The sequence below is a fragment of the Salvelinus fontinalis genome, chromosome 18, assembly GCF_029448725.1.
Source record: "Salvelinus fontinalis isolate EN_2023a chromosome 18, ASM2944872v1, whole genome shotgun sequence".
NCBI classification, from domain to species: domain Eukaryota; kingdom Metazoa; phylum Chordata; class Actinopteri; order Salmoniformes; family Salmonidae; genus Salvelinus; species Salvelinus fontinalis.
The window spans coordinates 33,237,108-33,257,200 of record NC_074682.1 but is presented as its reverse complement, the minus strand read 5'-3'; the positions used below and the strand labels follow the sequence as shown (position 1 = coordinate 33,257,200).

Sequence of the window (20,093 nt, the reverse complement as noted above, 5' to 3'; positions counted from 1 at the left end):
TGAAAAAGACAGAGCTCTGGTCCAAAGTAGTGCACTAAATAGGGAAAAGGGTTCACAAGTCACCCAATACCACTCATGTTATGTCCTGTAAATCAGGCAAGGGAAATCAGTGAATAGGGTGTTAGGGCTATTTGGGAAGCATACATAGTCTACTCTCTAACCTTGTTGACTGTGGTGAGGGGCGTGCGTCCGGAGCTGGTGTGGAGTCTCTGGCGAACTCCATGCTGCTGCTCCTCGAACCCCCGTCCCGGCGACCTCTCCCTCCTCACATCCCGGTCCATCAACCTCCCTGGGGAGCGACCGAGGCGTAGGTCCCCCCCCAAGGCTCTCCCTGGAGACCTGGCCAGACGTGGGTCCATCATCATCCTGCCACTGGGAGACTTCTCCCTCTCCACCGAGTGTGGCCGGCGGCCGGGTGACTTGTCGCGGCGGAACTCAGTGCGGGCCTCGCGGTAGCGGTGTGGCGTGCCCGGGTCACCGTGCAATGCGGGGCTGGCCGCCAGGCGCTTGGTGATGTGCTCGTTGTAGGAGGGCGGCCCACGCTTGTTGGGGCTGTGGATGAAGAGGAGGCATTGGAGAGACCCATTGTGGAGATGGAAAGGGCAGGGCAGGGCGCCACAGGACAAAGATCACAGGGTAAACAGCATTACATAGTGTACTGCTGCCGTGATGTGAGGGGGAGTATCTGGATGAAGTTACTGAACAGAACCATGAAACAGCAACTAATGCATCCAGCTTAAAGAAGTGATCTGGTACAAAGTGGTGCATTAAATATATATATTTATATTAATCTTGTCAATATGGGGGCGCTGTTTCCACTTTGGAAAAAATCGTGCCCAAATTAAACTGCCTTGTACTCTATTCTAGATCGTACAATATGCATATTATTATTACTATTGGATAGAAAACACTCTCTAGTTTCTAAAACTGATTGAATTATATCTGTGAGTAAAACAGAACTCATTTTGCAGCAAACTTCCAGACAGGAAGTGAAAAATCTGAAAACGATGCTCTGTTCCAGGGCCTGCCTATTGAATTGCCTTATATTTATGGATATGCATGCACTGCATACGCCTTCCACTAGATGTCAACAGGCAGTGGAAGGTGGAATGGGGTGTCTAGCTTGATCCGAGGTCGAACAAGAGCTCTTGGAATGACGTGTCCAGAATTTCCTTTCTCTACCTAGGCGCGGGAAGCACATCCATATTGTCTTATGATAAGCGTTCGGTATACACGGCTAATATCTCTGGCTTTGTTTTTATTTGATACATATTAGAAAAACATCACAAAGTAGGTTTTTTCAACCGAGTTTCATCAGTTTATTCAACGTTTAATGGGACTTTTGGAGTTTTCCGTTCTCTGCGTCGAGAGACTATACCTCGTCAAGCAACTGCTTTCTATCCCTCTTGATCACTCAGTCTTCTCTCTTGTGTCTGCCCGACACTAACCTTATGTAGCAAGTGTAAAAGAAATATACCGGCGCACAATGGATTTAGTAATTACCACGTTTTCAGAGCTAATGTCACGATCGTCTTCTTGAGAAAGTGAGGACCAAGGCGCAGCGCGTGAAAAATACATCTTCTTTAATGAAGGAAAAAACAAACACTTACAAAATGAACAAAACAAACGATCGTGAAAGCTAAACAGAACTAAGTGCACACATGCAACATAGAACATAGACAACACCCCACAAAAGCCTACTGCCTATGGCTGCCTTAAATATGGCTCCCAATCAGAGACAATGAATGACAGCTGTCTCTGATTGAGAACCAATCCAGGCAGCCATAGACATAACTAGACAACATTACTCTACCCCATACACATACAACACCCCTAGACACTACAAAACACATACATTCGCCATGTCACACCCAGACCTAACTAAAAAACATAAAGAAAACAAAGAATACCAAGGCCAGGGCGTGACAGCTAAACTATGTAGAATTTTGTCCTGTTGGAAACTACAACTCCTTACTACATCGCATAGTTCGGGCTTGATCGGATTTATCTCTAGAGAAACTATGCAATGTGCGCATTGAGCTCACAGAAAAAAAACGAAGGAGATGGAATTCAAATAATTTAACAAAGGTCTGTCAATTGTTTGTTTAAAAAACAAAACATTTTTACCAACATTTCAGTTAAGTGCTCAGCATTGGTGAGGAATGAGTGAGTGTAGGGTGAGTGAGTGAAAGAGAGAAATAAATAAGAAAAAGTAAGAGCCATGTACCTGCGTCCAGAGCCATTCCTCTGCAGCTCCCGCTCCTGTCCCAGGTTCCCCTTACAGCAGATGACCCGGAGCTTATTCTGGTAGGATGAAGCCAGGTAAATGGCCCCGGAGGAGATGGCTGGGCCCAGGTAGCGCGGGTTGGGGATGTCTAGGTGAGCGTACGAGTGGGCCCTGAACAAGACACAATACCCCCATTGAAAAATCTTACAATGTTATGCTAACTCATTCAGGGTTTCAGTAAACTAAAGGATCAGGGAGGTGATATTACCCTAGAGCAGAGTGGCCCTGGACCTCGATCACATCCAACGAGTTGAAATAGGTCACAAACAGGTAGGGTTCTCTGTAGGCTGAAATGGAGAGGAGCACTGTGTTATAAGCATGTATGAGCCCTGATAATGTCTAATAACACTTTTCTAAATGGCAATGCTTCAATCCTTCCGAGATTATCCTTATAGTGGTAAAACATTATTTGACTTACCAAATGAGAGAGGCAAACGGCTCCATTGGATGTCCTCACTTCGACTCCTGCGGCCGTGCTCGTCCACAAACACCCCAAACTCTGGACAGGGAATCACCACAAGCAGAAATTAGCAATCATTCTTGCATGTAAACTGTGGGGAAATTGACAGTAGCACTTTCACTAATCATAATGACAGCAGACACTCCCTCTCTCACAACCAGCCGAGCACAAACACGCACACACACACACGGCCTATAGAATGTGTATGAATGTGAATGAAACATGTGTCTGACCGTGGAAGCAGAGCAGGTACTCGTCTTTCTGCGGTGCCTGGGTGACCTGGATGATGGAGATGGGGAAACTGTGGGAGGAGGCTGCAAAGATGGCCGAGGCCAACGTCACATCATTCTTATCCAGGAACTCTGCAAGAGGGAGGTCACCACACCAATCAATCAACCAACGATACAAAAATGTATTTTTGGACAAGTCCAGGTAGTCCCTCCCTGTTTTAGTCCATTTAACCCGAGATAAGTATCTACCATTAACTTGCATCCTGTGTGAGGAGTCATTGACCTACCTTCCAGCACGTAATGCTTCATCTCGATCTCGTAGAACTTGTTGGTGCCGATGATGATGCTGTAGCCTGTGAAGTGGATACAGCTGCAGGGCTCTGACGTCTCAATCTCCTTCTTGATACAGAACTTATTGAGGCTGTCGTTGTAGCGCAGTATGGTGATCTTGTTGACCATGGCTGCACATATACATGTGCCATTCTCAATCTGCACAAGGGACAAAAGCAAAACATTCAGACAACAATCACTCCAGAGATATGGCGTAATCAGTTGTGTGTCTACCGTGTCAAGGAATTTAACAGACAACTTGATGTATCATCAAACGGTGTGAAAAATTGGCTTTGCGCTATGACTGAGACTCATTATTTTAACAGAAAACAATGTTTAATTCTATTTCGATAAGGTGAAAAAAATCCATGAAGAGAAACATAAATTGGTGGCTCACACCTTGCCAGAGGAGAAGAGGTGGCATCCCTTGACCGTCTCAAAGATGTATGGGCTGAGATCTGGCTGGGCCGGGAGATGGGACTGAGACAGTGACTGCTTCACCTTCTTGATCTCAACCAGACACAGGGCCCGCTCCTCTCCTGTCACAAAGTACTTTTACAGTAAGCACAAACACCTACAGTACAAACTGCACACTCCATCCCACACACAATAACAGAGATGGGATAATAAACAGATATTACACTGTATTAACATTCTCTATAATCATGGTACTAATATGCTGTAACTGTTTCGGTGAACTACGCTCGCATGCTACAGCAACCTTGCCTGGACACAGTTTGTCCCCAACACTGACCTGTAATTATGAGCAGCTTGTCGTGCTCCTTGAGGATCCGGATCTGGAAAACGGAGGCCAGGCCGGGGATGTGAGTCAGGCTGTTCTTAATGACGTTCAAGGCATACAGGCCCTCCTCAGAGCCCACCAAAACTATCTATGGAGAGGGAGAGAGAAGGCCACACAGTTAGAATGGGGAAATAGCAACATAACCCATCGCATACATATTTTGCTGTTGAGAATTGAGCAAATACAGCCATGTTTCTTTCACATTCTTGTGAATGATCTATTTAGATAGCCAAGTATTATTCCATCCATGATAAAAGTTATACCTCAAGGCCGTAGCATGGTTTAGTTGCAGGTCCTACCTGGTCGGTGAGGGGCAGGGTGCAGTTAATATCCAGCCGGTCGTCTCCCTCCAGCTTCAGCAGAGAATTCCCTAGAAGTTTCTGTCATCATATAGGAGAGGGAAAGCAACAGTTCAGCAGGTTATATGCACAATGGCTGTGACAAGAGGCAAGAGTGTGCCAGGACAGAGCAGGTGACAACACAGACATGACTGTGAGCTGCTGGATATGGACACTTGGGGGGGAAATAAAAAAATCTAAATTAACAACAGACACTTGAAACAACTATAAAGACATAGCAATGGATGTTGAAACTATCAATCTCTAAACAATAGACAAAACCAATTGATCAATCAATCGTTGGGCTGCATTGGTGGGGCGTAGAGTACATGACCATTAACATGGAAGTGCATGCATGAAGCCAGGGGACAAAGCTGCACAACAGTGCCATCTCACATACAGGCGCTGCATGAGTGCTGCATGAGTGGGCATGTGGCTGCCTTTCAGGGCGTGAGAGCGTGTTTGCATTTACTGTATGCGTGATAGTGACGTGTAGTTTGTGTGCTTGGATATGTCTGTACATGTATACAGTAAGTGTGTGTCTGCATGCTCTGTCGGCCCAAGCATAAGGCAGACTCATGCAGATCTTTACCTGGACCAATGGGGAGAGGTTCTTCTGTTTTTTAGGAACAGCTGTCTACAGTGTGGTCAACAACACCTCAGTATATTTACACATACAGTGTAAAATATGCGTAAAATATGTTTTCATACATAAAAATCATTGACAACAAACACAGATAGTATGCAGACATGACAAAAAGAAAGGGAAAGGGGTGGGAAGGGGAGAGAAAGAGAGACTATTGAGTGTGAATACACCTGACCCTACTCTCCAAGCAAGTCTTGCTCTTTCATGTTTGAGTGTGGTTCATTTATAAACTCTAATGCACTAGCAGGAGAACTCAGATGGAGACATTAAAAGTTACAACAATACTTCAAATATCAACTGACTAGAGATTGAAGATGGCTCTCGAGATATGCACAGACACACACACACACACACACACACACACACACACACACACACACACACACACACACACACACACACACACACACACACACACACACACACACACACACACACACTCACACTCACACTCACCGCGTCAGCCTCAACATTGTCCTTGGAGCCCCTGCTGCCAGCTACAACTGACTCCAGGACAGCCACCCAGCGCTGCTTGTCTGGGAAGCTGGGAGCCATGAAGTATAGGGACTCGCCAGGCCAACAGGTGGTGTGGGGGTGAGACTCCAGCTTTAGGATGTATGGGATGTCTGCACAAAGAGTACCAACACAACAAGATGACAGATTGAAGAAACATGACTTGATCACACACCCACACCTGATTAAGCTACATAAATGAGTAATATCTGGAGGAGTCATCTATAACTTTTGTTAGGTTTAATGTAGGGACCATTAACTTTGTTTGTTCCAGATGGTGGAATTTTGCAGAAAAACAGAAGTTGAGACAGGTGGACCTGTACCAACACAACCTGTACCAGCACTTTGAGAATTTCTTCTAAAGCCCTTTTTAAACTAAACTTATTTTTCCTTCCCTACCCCTCCTTAGACAGGCGCACTGTAACTGTACCTGACTTAGCCGTGTTGATGAGCTCCGAGGCTCCCACAGCTCCATGGATAGTCACCTCTCCGTCAGGGAGACACAGTTCAAACTCCTCCTCTGGCTTCAGAGAGTCTGGAAACACACCAGGGTCATATTCATTAGAGAAAACAGCAGCAAAAATGTTTGCAATGCTAAACAAATAATTATAATTTCCTATTGGACAAGTCCCAGGAGACCATGGTCATGAAAACACTGCCAAAACAGTCTGTTGGATAAACACAAAAGGAGAGTCAAGTCAAGGAGCAGTACCTTCTCTGGGTTCAGAGTCATAGATGGACACCTTGGTCCCATCCAGCACCACATACTTCCTCTCCCAGCCTTGCTGGCCACGCCTGGAGTTCCTGCAGACACATACACACTATGACCCAGAATATTCACAGGTGTTACATTTTCCCTGTGAAGTGCCATACCCAGAGCTCATGCCCAAGAAGGAGGAAGAGGAGGAGTAGGGAAGGAAAAATAAGTTTAGTTTAAAAATGGCTTTACAAGAAATTCTCAAAGTGCTCTACATAAAGCAAGGTAAGGCAGGTAAACAGAAGAATGTCCATAATAAAGCGGTTACTATTGTGACGTGGTAGGGTTGGACCCAGGTGCAGAGGAGACCACACAAGGAATCAGTGGTTAAGGATAAACAGTACACTTGAAAAAACAACAAACGCTAAGTCTCGAAAACTCACTCAGGAAATGAACGCACACGGTAAACAATTCAAGCTTCTGCAAAGAGAAACAGAAAACACATATCTTTTAAAGGGAAAATCGTAATGAGTAATAGAACACACCTGACTGTCATAATTGTCTCTAGGATGGTCTCTGCCGCCCTCTGGTGACAGGTGGAATCATGACAGTACCCCCCCCCCTTCCAGGAATGGCTCCAGCTGCGGAAACAGGGCGAACACCACGTAGTTGGTTGAAATCTCAGATCCAGGATGTCCCGGGCTGGCACCAACGCCCATTCCTCGGGGCCGTAGCCCTCACAGTCCACCAGGTACTGCAGGGTACCTCGGGCCCGGTGAGCCTCCATCAGATGCCGGACAGTGTAGGCCGGACGACCATCAACAAGTCGAGGGGGCGGAGGGGCAGGGGTGGGGGTGGGGGGTGAGAAGGGACTGGTCCTTACCAGCTTGAGACGGGAGACATGGAAGGATGGACAGACCCTCATAGACCTGGGAAGCTGGAGACGATAGGTGAATGGGTTGATGCGACTCAGGATCTTGAATGGTCCTATGTAGAGCGGAGCGAGCTTCCGCGAGTCCACCTTTAAGGGAAGATCACAGGTAGACCAGCCACACCCGTTGACCCGGTCGGAGGACCCGAAGAGGCCTTTGGTGTTGGTTTGCCTGGTGTTGGTGTCGGGTAGAGGAGCGGAGCAAGGAGGATCGCACTCTGATCCAGGTGCGGCGACATCGTTGAACGCATGCTTCGGCTGATGGCGTCCCCACTTTGGCCTCTTGTTCACGAAACAGGGGGGGACGAGTGGACGAGTTCGGCAGTGTGTTGTGAGCATACTCCGCCTTGCTCCAGTTGCTGGCCTGGATGGAGACGAAACAGCAGAGGAACTTCTCCAGCTCCTGGTTGGCCCACTCCGTTTGCCCATTCGACTGTGGGTGGAACTCTGAGGAGAGTCTCACCGACGCACCCAACAGGGAGAAGAAGGCTTTCCAATACCGTGCGATGAACTGTGGCCCATGATCCGAGACAATGTTCTGGTGAAGTCCGTGTACTCGAAGAACATGGTTAAATCATGAGATCAGCGCTCTCCTTTGCTGAGGGCAACTTGGGTAAGGCAATGAAATGGGCTGCCTTGGAGAACTGATCAACGACCACCAAGATAGTCGTAAGCCCTTGGGATGGAGGTAACCCTGTGACAGTGTGGTAAAGGCGCATCACCGGGGGTAAACTACCTGCCCTCCATGACACCTACAACAACAGATGTTCTTGATGATCTTTTTGGCCTTCCTGTGACATCAACCACCTAAGCCACTGCCTGTTCACACCACTAGCATCCAGAAGGCGAGGTCAGTACAGGTGCATTAAAGCTGGGACCGAGAGACTGAAAAACAGCTTCTATCTCAAGGCCATCAGACTGCTAAACAGCAATCACTAACTCAGAGAGGCTGCTGCCTACATTGAGACCCAATCACTAGTCACTTCAAACAATGACACTTTAATAATGTTTATATATCTTACATTACTCATATCACATGTATATACTGTATTTTATACCATCTATTGCACCTTGTCTATGCCGCTCGGCCATCGCTCATCCATATACTTTTGTACATATTCTCATTCACCCCTTTAGAGTTTTGTGTATTAGGTCATTGTTGGGAAACTGTTAGATTACTTATTAGATATTACTGCACTGTCGGAACTAGAGGCACAAGCATTTCGCTACACTCGCATTAACATCTGCTAACCATGAGGACCAATAAAATTGTATTTGGATGGCAGAGGTTGGAGCAACCCAGCTGGTCGCTGTCACGAGGACTTGCTTTGGGCACAGGTGGAACAGGCCGCAACAAAGGATCTCACTTCCTCAATCATGTTGGGTCACCAGAATTTCAGCCTCAAATCATTTTTCCAAAAACCAGCATGAAACTCTTTCTAAAGACTGTTGACATCTAGTGGAAGGCCTAGGAACTGCAATCTGGGAGGATTTTGCCTTATAATAAAAGTGACAGCCTTTGAAAACAGTGGTAGGCTGGATGGTTTGTCCTCTGGGTTTTGCCTGCCATATCAGTTCTGTTATACCTCACAGACATAATTTTAACAGTTTTAGAAACTTTAGAGTGTTTCCTATCCAAATCTACCAATTATATGCATATCCTAGCTTCTGGGCCTGAGTAACAGGCAGTTTACTTTGGGCACGCTTTTCATCCGGACGTGAAAATACTGCCCCCTACCCAAGAGAGGTTAAGGATAAACATAATACTTTACTGAGAAACGGTATCCGCAGGATCACAGTACACTTGAAAAAACAACAAACACTAAGTCTCGAAAACTCACTCAGGAAACGAACGCACACGGTAAACAATTCTAGCTTCTGCAAAGAGAAACAGAAAACACATCTCTTTTGAAAGGGGAAATCATAATGAGTAATAGAACACACCTGACTGTCATAATTGGCTCTAGGATGGTCTCTGCCGCCCTCTGGTGACAGGTGGAACCATGACAAATATAAGAACACGGACCTGGGTTGTTTCATCCAGCCCTCCAGGCGTACATGGCCAGCGGCCTCTTTGAGCTGCAGGGGAGGGGAGTTGGCCTTCTCCCAACAAAACACCTCTGAGAAGTGGGTAGCATACTCCGCCGGCAGGCCGCACGTGGCAGGGAGGCAGGGTGAGCACTTGGGGTGGCACAGGATGTGGCACTCTACAGTAGACCAGGAAGAGAGAGAAGGAAAGGCATTCATTCTGTAGGGTTGGTTTTTGGAGCTATGGTGGCTGAAAACAAGTATTCTGAGAAGTTGTGTTGTCAATCCATTTTATCTTCATACCTGTATACGAGTGTCAGGAATAATTGAATTTTTTTTTATAGCAAATAATGACCACAAGCTAGAAAAGTTTGATTTCAAGAAAAAGTTGAAATACAGTATGGGCTCTAGACTAACATTTCCCCCTGATGGCACTGGTTGGTGGCACCAGCCCATTATTTGGTCCCACCAATTTTTTGCGCAGCGTCACACAAGATGATTTTTTTTTATATCATCTTAGAAAGTCATTCACCGTGCTTTATTAAAAAGTGTTATAGACTACTGAGATTGTATTCAAGAAATAGGTTGTTTCATCATCTTTTCATGTTGTGATTCTAAATACTTAAATTTGGTTCCTAATCCAGTGATTGTCATCTTGGGTTGACAATTAGGCTTTTGTTATATTTTAGTGTTGCATTTTTGATTTTGTTCAATAGAGATGAATTTGCCTGCAAATTTTTTGGGGCCAATTCATCACTTGAGTAAGTGGAAACTCAAAACACATTAGCTCAATCACTAACTCCAAATATAATACCCACTGTTAGTAGCCATGTATTAATCTAAAAGTAAATGTAATGTCCCAATTATTTTTGCAGTTGTATTCTACCGCCCAATGAGATCTATGCAATCGCAATAATTTTGCGCCCTCTGTATCTCAAAGCTATATCAAATATTTCAGTTGTAAAATAGTTGCTAATCAGCACAAAGTAAAAAAAACTGAAATTATAGCTACAGAAAGCTGAGAACCTCCTCTTTACAGCTGTGAAAACATGATAGCGGTGTTTTGCCAGCAATTGGATTTCAAAATGTTATACAATCAGAACACATTTCTTTCTCCGGGAGCATTTTTGTTCCCCAAGACAGGAGAGCGTGGCTCAATCAAAACAGCAGCAGGCCAAAGCGAAAGAGGTATCCGGGCAGGTAGACACAGCCTGGGGCCCTGGTAATGAACATAATGCAGTGGTCTGGGACATTGCTCATGAACTCAACAGCAGTGCTACCACAACAGTGATGAGGATAAAGGCAGTGCAGTACAGTAGGACCTACTAACCTAGGCAGGTGGCGGCTTGCCGTCCAAAGTGCACGGTGTCCAAGCAGACAGCACACTTGGTGGCCCTCATGTTGAGTCCGAAGTTGAAACGATGGGGTATGTTGTGGTGCATCCTCTCCTTCACACGACGCCCATACTCTACAACAAGGCGGAGGGTGAAAAATTTGTGAAAACTAGAATGAATGAGTTTGCAGTGGTCTTGCACATACAGTGAATTCAGAAAGTATTCAGGCCCCTTGATTTTTTCCACATTTTGTTACGTTGCAGCCTTATTCTAAAATGGATTCAATCGTTTTTTCACCCCCATCAATCTAGATAAAATACCCCATAATGACAAAGCAAAAACAGGTTTTCATTAAAAAAAATGTTTTTAATCAAAAATCAAAAACTGAAATATCACATAAGTATTCAGACCCTTTACTCAGTACCGTCTTCTTGGGTACGACACTACTGGCTTGGCACACCTGCACTTGTGGAGTTTCTCCCATTCTTCTCTGCAGATCCTCTCAAGCTCTGTCAGGTTGAATGGGGGGCGTCGCTGCACAGCTATTTTCAGGTCTCTCCAGAGATGTTTGAATGGGTTCAAGTCCGAGCTCTGGCTGGGCCACTCAAGGACATTCAAAGACTTGTTCCAAAGCCACACCTGTGTTGTCTTGGCTGTGTGCTTAGGGTCATTGTCCTGTTGGAAGGGGAACCTTCGCCCCAGTCTGAGGTCCTGAGCACTCTGGAGCAGGTTTTCATCAAGGATCTCTCTGTACTTTGCTCCGTTCATCTTACCCTCAATCCTGATTAGTCTCCCAGTCCCTGCTTCTGAAAAACATCCCCACAGCATGATGATGCCACCACCATTCTTCTCCATATGGATGGTGCCAGGTTTCCTCCAGATGTGAAGCTTGGCATTCAGGCCGAAGTCTTCAATCTTGGTTTCATCAGACTAGAGAATCTGGTTTCTCATGGTCTGAGAGTCCTTAAGGTGCCTTTTAGCAAAGTCCAAGCGGGCGGTCATGTGCCTTTTTTTGAGGAGTGGCTTCCGTCTGGCCACTCTACCATAAAGACCTGATTGGTGGAGTACTGCAGAGATGGTTGTCCTTCTGGAAGGTTCTCCCATTTCCACAGAGGAACTCTGGAGCTCTGTCAGAGTGACGTGTTCTTGGTAACCTCCCTGACCAAGGAACTTCCACCCTGATTGCTCGGTTTGGCCGGGCAGCCAGCTCTAGGAAGAGTCTTGGTGTTTCCAAACTTCTTCCATTTAAGACTGATGGAGGCCACTGTGTTCTTGGGGAACTTATATAGACAGGTGTGTGCCTTTCCAAATCATGTCCAATCAATTGAATTTACCAGAGGTGGACTCCAATCAAGTTGAAGAAACATCAAGGATGATCAATGGAAACAGGAAGCACCTGATTTGAATTTCGAGTCTCAAAGCAAAGGGTCTGAATACTCATGAAAATCCGGTATTTTTATATATAAAATTGCTAACATTTCTAAAAACCTGTTTTCACTTTGACATTATGGGGTATTGGGAATGGTCCAAACACACCAAGACAGTATTGAAGAGGGCACGACAAAGCCTATTCCCCCTCAGGAAACTAAAAGGATTTGGCATGGGTCCTGAGATTCTCAAAAGATTCTACAGCTGCAACATCGAGAGCATCCTGACTGGTTGCATCCTGACTGGTTGCATCACTGCCTGGTACGGCAACTGCTCGGCCTCTGACCGCAAGGCACTACAGAGGGTAGTGCGTACGGCCCAGTACATCACTGGGGCTAAGCTGCCTGCCATCCAGGACCTCTACACCAGGCGGTGTCAGAGGAAGGCCCTAAAAATTGTCAAAGACCCCAGCCACCCCAGTCATAGACTGTTCTCTCTACCACATGGCAAGTGGTACGGGAGTGCCAAGTCTAGGACAAAAAGGCTTCTCAACAGTTTTTACCACCAAGCCATAAGACTCCTGAACAGGTAATCAAATTGCTACCCGGACTATTTAAATTGTGCCCCCCCCAACCCCTCTTTTTACGCTGCTGCTACTCTCTGTTTATCATATATGCATAGTCACTTTAACTATACATTCATCTACATACTACCTCAATTGGTCTGACCAACCAGTGCTCCCGCACAGTGGCTAACCGGGCTATCTGCATTGTGTCCCACCCACCACCTGCCAACCCCTCTTTTACGCTACTGCTACTCTCTGTTCATCATATATGCATAGTCACTTTAACCATATCTACATGTACATACTACCTCAATCAGCCTGACTAACTGGTGTCTGTATGTAGCCTCGCTATTTTTCACCGTCTTTTTACTGTTGTTTTATTTCTTTACCTACCTATTGTTCACCTAATACCTTTTTTGCACTATTGGTTAGAGCCTGTAAGTAAGCATTTCACTGTAAGGTCTACTACACCTGTTGTATTCAGCACACGTGACAAATAAACTTTGATTTGATTGTGTGTAGATTGATTAAATGGTTTCCTCATACATTTTTGAATAAGTCTGCAACTTTACAAAATGTGGAAAAAGTCAAGGGGCCTGAATACTTTCCGAATGCACTTTATACCTTGCAAATTGTTCTTGTCACTTAAACGTTCCTGACATAAGCAGCAGTTTTTTGACAGCAAGACTAAGCAAGTATACGAGGCATAGTATACCCAAAACATTCTCTGCCTTTGCATGTTCTCTGTTCTAGTGACATAACCATGACTATGAGTTGGATCATGCAGATGACAATGTGTGTATGTATTTACAAAAGATGGGTAATGGTTTCAGATCTACTCAGTTTTGCAAAAAGAAAGGCTGGTTAACCCTTTACACTCATACCTGTATACGGTTTGAAAATGGCAGAGTTGGGCAGTGATAAGGACCTAAATTGGAACGCAGTGGCTGTATACTAACATGCTATAAATGATGTCAGAGCTCAGCGCCTCACAGCCCTGTATGGGTTTTGACTGACAGCCTTTCTGAACTTGAGCATCGCACACGACAAGAAGTTGCCCCCATCATCCCTCCCGCTAATTGGGAAACTTTTGCACATTTTTTGTTGTCTGAGTGTGGGAATTGCTGTAAATTATTTCCAAGATGAGATGTTGAGGATTATAATAAATACCGCTTTAAAGTCATACAAGCAAGCCAAACAACAGTGAGTCCAAATGTGCACTTCACATTTCCAGATCATAAAGTTCATGTCATATACAGTGTCAACGTTTATGATCACTATGTTTGATGTACAGTTACAAGATGACATGGTGTCATACCCTGGGTTGTTCTGAACAGAATGCGTCTGTTTGTCTATTGTGAAGAGAATTTGCAGCGCAACATGCACCTGAATGAACACGACTACTTTCTACGCGCACAAAACATATTTTCTCTGAATTGCCCTGGGAAAGCCTAACACTGTAAGATCGTATTTTATAACTTAACTAGTCATGTTGGCAATAGAAAAGCTTTGTCCACCTGACCCAGATTGCAATTTATAAAGGGATGTTTTTGGATGGTGTGTGATTGGGTTCCAAACAAAACAACTACAAGTGTGCTTAGTCCAGTTCCTCAACGGCACAGCTAGGAGAGCTCAGAAAATCACCTTATAGTTGAAGACTGTTCTGAAAGTGCATTGAAATTACTTAGGAACTGTGCACACTTTGGAGATGTGTGGGGCCACTTGGAGACACCAGTTAGTCCTCTCACTCAAACACTTGTCATTTTCTTGTCTTATGTTGCACATACCCCACATTTTCCAGTAATTTTCTTATGTTACTGAATGTATCCAGAGTATTTTCAGATTTCGTTATCAACAAGTGCAGCGAACTGTAAACCAGAAGTCCTGATCCTCACCCTCTTCTTTGCGTTTGAGGGCGTTTGGCACAGAATAAAATATAATTCAGTGGCAGTTACATTTGCCAAGACCCACCCACATCTTGTTGACCAACTGATGGAGCATTTCCTCAGTGGATTCTGAATCATTCTCTATTTTTGCCCACTGATACTCTAAACACTTGTTCCTTCAGCCAATAACCCTGACAGCATCACATCATGGTTTCTTTCAGGAAACTTTGGCAATGGACAAAGTGACTGGAAAGATTTCAATACACAGGACATTTGAGAAATGTACCGAACATTCATATATGCATCGGGTGCTTAACGCATTAGGGCGTACACCCAAGGTGCTCAAAATCACATTTAGATTCTTGAAATTCATTTTACCAGAATATAAATTAGCCTGTAAAGTTAATAAAATAAAGTAGAACGATGTTATTATACCAACATGACAAGTTTTATTGAAAAGCAAAACATTGCCAATTGCAGCTTCATCCCTGTTATAAATCAATAATGAATATAATATACACTACCGTTCAAATGTTTGGGGTCACTTAGATATGTCCTTGTTTTTGAAAGAAAAGCTAATTTTTTGTCCATTTAAAGTAGAACTTCTAGGATCAGGCCTGACGAACACAAGAATTTGCCTCTAATTTACTTGTGTTTGCGGCAGACAATGGCCTGCTCAAAGTGAGCCGCTGCTGTTGGGAAGTCAAAACCGTCCAACTCCTTGGAGCACCATCCGATGCGCATCAGCCTTGTTACTTTGTCCTCAAGAAGGCGTGATCTTGAGGCAGTCTTTACTCTGTTTTGGAGAAAGAATCCCCTCACACTAGAAACAGGGATAATCAACACAATCTTCGTCAATTTTTCCCAGTCTGGGTACACTTAACTGAAGTCCCTTATGAGGACCTTGTGTCTTTTGCCTGAGTAAAAATAGAAACACAAACAGGACACAAATTTCCAAGCAGCTTGATGATTTATTAGCCTATGAAGCATATTTGCCTTTGAAGTTGGAGCCCATCTACTGGTACTTCCATCAATTAATAAAAAGCATTCTTTTGCAATGGATTTTTTTTAGGACAATTTGGCTGGCAACAATTGTATTTATTTGGTTTAAAAAAAGAAAATGGCTAAAAGACAGCATTTACCGGCTAATGGAAACCCTGCATCACATGCACCTCAGATGCAGGTTAGCGTTGTAAATGTGCCCCATGAACCAGTTGCAGCGAGGAGATGAACACAAGCACATTGAGGTGGAAGATGGTGACCTCTTCAAAAAACATTTTCAAACTGCGAATACACTTACTTTCAAAAGTTACTCTTCGCTTCTCTGTGAGCAGAATAAGAGGGAGAAAAAAAGAGTTCTAAAAGTGGCTAGGTGACAGCAGAAGATCAAGGAGAGCAAGAAAATTAGAGAGAGAGAGAGAGAGAGAGAGAGCGACAAGAGAGAGCAGGGGCTGTAGGACTTACCCTCGGGCGTGGAGCTCTCCTTGCACCGGGCAGAGCTGGATGGTGCCAGTAGAATGCTGGGGTTGGGCTGGAGCTCAGGGGACTTGACGATGGTCGACATGAGTATCTGCTGGCGGGCAGAGGCAGGCGTGGCCGGAGCATGCTCTGAGGCTTTGAAATGGGCCGCTGGGGGGGGAAAGGGTAATACCTAATCAGTTGTACATCAATGTGTTCAAAGGAAATGGGTCTTCTGTATTTAACCCAACCCCTCTGAATCAGAGAAGTGAGGAGGGCTGCCTTAATCGACATTCACGGCGCCCGGGGAACAGTGGGTTAACTGCCTTGCTCAGGTGCAGAATGACAAATGTTGACCATGTCAGTCCGGAGATTCGATCCAGCAACCTTTCGGTTACGGGCTCAACGCTCCTACCCGCCAAGCTACCCGCCACCCCCAGGGAGGAAGGCAGGGGAAACGTTAGCCTTTGGGTACATATCTGGCACACTTCGACACACCAGAAACGTTGCTTCATGTCCTCATCATCAATATACAATCCCCATCATCAATATACAATGACCGTGTTCAAATACTTTAAAAACGTCTTCTCACTTCCACTGGACTGCTCTCCCCAATATCATGTTAGATCAACGAAAGGACATGATACAGTCCAGGATTTGAACCAAACACTATGACAACCATCAGGGCATATATTCACAAACAACTCACAGTAAGAGTGCTGATCTAGGATCAGTTTTGCCTTTTAGATCATAATGAATAATATTGCATGGACAGGATCTAGGATCTGATCCTAGATTAGCACTCCTGCTCTGAGAGGCTTTATGAATATGGGTCTAAATCCTGCAATAGGTTGTTGGCGACACCACCCACCCCTCTTACCCTCTTCTCTTAGTGATCTCAGCTCTATCCTCATATTCTGCAGAGCCTCCTCCAGGTCTGAGCAGCGTGTCCTCTCCTTCTCCAGGGCCACCTTCATGTCACTGTACTGGATGGGCAGCGCCGGGTGAGCCTGGGCCCCGGATCCCCCAGCTCCGTTCCCATTGGGCCCCAGCTCCTCACGACGACGCCCAAAGATACCCTGGCAGGAGAAACAGAGGGTTAGATGGAGCTTCAGAAAAAGTTAGCATCACTCTCACATATAGTAACATTTGTATTGTCTCTGTTTTCATTCTCATTGACATAACGCTTACATTTGAGTCATTTAGCAGTTGCTCTTATCCAGAGTGACCTACGGTAGTGAGTGCATACATTTTCAGATTTGTTCCTACTGGTCCCCCATGGGAATCAAACCCACAACCCTGGCATTGTAAGTGCCATGCTCTACCAACTGAGCTACACAGGACCACGATAATTGAAACATCTGTGTGTAGTGAGTGACCTCTCGAAGAAAAATAAATATCTGCTTCTATGCAGACTCTGCCATTTACCACATTTCCAGCACTAAGTTCTCTCACCTTCTTTTTCTTGGTGGGCAGGTCCATTTTGGCCTGTAGGAAGTCAATCAGTTTGGTCTGCTGAGAAATGGTGCCCTCCATCTTGACTTTCTCATGAGAATAGACAGCCTGTGTGTGGTGGGAAAGGAGCAACATCTCAGAATCAGCCTCAATATAAGAGTACCAGCTAACATTTCAAATTGAACTAGCTGTAGCAGCTGCATTCCAGCAACTATGGAGGATGTATGCGTAATCTGTGTCATATTCATTTGGGAACACAACAGAAAACTTTTCAAAGTGTTTTGCCACAGAAAACGAAAATGAGCGTTTCTTATTGGACAAGACCACACAGTCCTTCCCTGTTTCAGTCCGTTTGGTGCCTAATGAATATCTCCCAGGCCAGTACAGCCCAGCTCAGCAGTGTAATAGCAGTCTAAGTGGGAGTGAGCGTAATGTCACCTGAATATTCTCCAGCTGGTACTCCAGGTCAGTCCTCTCAGTCTTCAGCAGGTCAGTCTGGTCCAGAGCATCCTGCAGGCCCTGGGTCAGACGGAAGATGTGGCTCTTCTGTAGGTCCATCTGCTGCTGCAGCTTGCCTTGCTGTGGTGGGCAGATCACCACACAAACACACATCATTCCAAGACAAGCTAAAAGCTATTTTGTTAACTCTTTATTTTACAGTCTTATATCAATGGGGCTCGTCTTCACAAAAAGTTTCAGAGTACAAGTGCTGATCTAGGATCAGCCCCCCATTGTCCATGTTACCTTATTCATTATGATTTAAAAGGCAAAACCTATCCTAGACTAGCATTGTGGGGTACTTTCTACCTCATCCATTAGCCTCTGCTTCAGCTCCCTCTCTGTCTCCAGTTTCTGCTGCAGGGTGCGGGCATTCATCTCCAGCATGGCGTGCTTCTTCTCCAGGTCATTCAGCTGACAATAAACATACAGATTCAAAATGTGTGTAAAATAATCATAATAATATAACATGCCATTTAGCAGACATTTTTATCCAAGTGCCTTACATTGTATATTTATTTTTGTATATTTGACCCCAACAGGAATCAAACCAACAAACCTGGAGTTGCTAGTGTCACGCTCTACACAAGACTTACCGTATCAGAGAGACTCTCAGCCTTCAATCTCTGTTCTTTCAGAGTTTGCTGCAGAGACACGATCTCCGCCTTGTGCTCACTGACCGCTAGCTCCACTGCCTGGCGAGACTCTGTACTGCGCTGGTCTGCACGCAGCCTGAGCACACAAACATAACATTCACTGGGTGTGCACAGCTGTGTGTTGGTAGGAAGCTATGTTTGTATGATTAGTCTGTGAGATGGCAGTGTGTGTTTTGTGTGCCGGCCTTTGCGAATGTCAATATGAGATGAGCACGTGTGTATGTACTATGTATGGGTGTCTGTATGTATGATGTGTGTATGTATGATAGTATGGGTGTGTATGACACATGTGAATTATTTGTGTACATATTAACGCTTGTGCGTGTGTGTATAATGCCTGCTCATGTTACGTGTGTGTATGATACCCGGCGTGCGTGTGTGTATATGCCTGTTCTGCTTCTCGTTGTCCATCAGGCGTTGCATGTCTCGGGTCCTCCTCTCGGCCTGGTTCTTCTCGTCCTCCAGTGCTCCCCTCCAGGCCTCCCACTGTCTCTCCTTCTCCAGCAGCTCATCATTCAGACTCTCCAGCTCCACAACCTGTTCCTCCAGCATGCTGCATGTCGTCTTCAGAGTCTCAATGTTCTACAGGCCCACCAGTCACTTGTTTTATTTTGTTTTTATGTAACTAGGTATGCCTTTATGTAACCAGGTAAATCATTGAGAACACAATCTCTTTCGCAATAACGACCTGATACACTTGTCGCTGTCACGTTCCTGACCTATTTATGTTAGTTTGTTATGTGTGTTAGTTGGTCAGGACGTGAGGTTGGGTGGGCATTCTATGTTTTCTGTTTCTGTGTTGGTTTTGGGTTGCCTGGTATGGCTCTTAATTAGAGGCAGGTGTTTGGCGTTCCTCTAATTAAGAGTCATATTTAGGTAGGCGTTGTCACAGTGTTCGTTGTGGGTGATTGTCTTCTGTGTCTGTGTAATTGTTTGCACCATACGGGACTGTTTACGGTTTGTTCGGTTTGTGTAGTCTAATTGTCCTATTCGTGCGTTCTTCTTGTTTTATGTAAGTTTGTCGTATAGGTCTGTCTACACCGTTTGTTGTTTTTGTTAGTTTAGTTAAGTTCGTGTTTTCGTTAAATAAATGTGTTCAAACTCCACTGCGCCTTGGTTCGATCAATACTCCTCCTTTTCGGTAGAAGAGGAGGAGGACCGCCGTTACAGTCGCTTCCTATGCTGAGTCTGTATAAAGTAAACTCACCCCATTCCGTACAAATGTGCGCAAACGCAACGTTCAAACGAGGCTACAAAGAAAACGAATGGGACTGTAGCGACTGTGTTGACTTCAAAATCGGGGGTGTGAACTAGGTTTCTATTCAAGCGTTGATCGACATGGTAATGGCTCTATAGTATTGGAGAAAAGTTGAAAAAAACGGACCCTCCGTTACATCGTGACGTGTCATGTCGTAACGTACAGCACGCATAAAACAATTATTTCTGTCTTACAATCTCTCTCCACCAGGTGTAGGACTTCTCTCATTGTTTAAAAACAAGAAATGGACAGTGACGGGGGTAAGGGGGGATACCTAGTAATTTTTTTTGCATCATCATTGCATGCGATCATCATTCTCAAAGCCGCTGCTTACTTCTAAGATCACTTTAGCA

The 20,093-nt window shown here is 45.0% G+C and overlaps 1 non-coding gene and 1 pseudogene across 1 annotated transcript; both read right to left on the bottom strand.

Moving 5' to 3' along the window:
* Nucleotides 1-20,093, bottom strand: part of LOC129815320 (citron Rho-interacting kinase-like) — a 36,377-nt pseudogene that overhangs the window by 2,166 nt on the left and 14,118 nt on the right.
* On the bottom strand, nt 17,143-17,218 carry trnav-uac (transfer RNA valine (anticodon UAC)). Its single transcript has one exon. It is a non-coding gene; the product is annotated as a tRNA-Val (tRNA).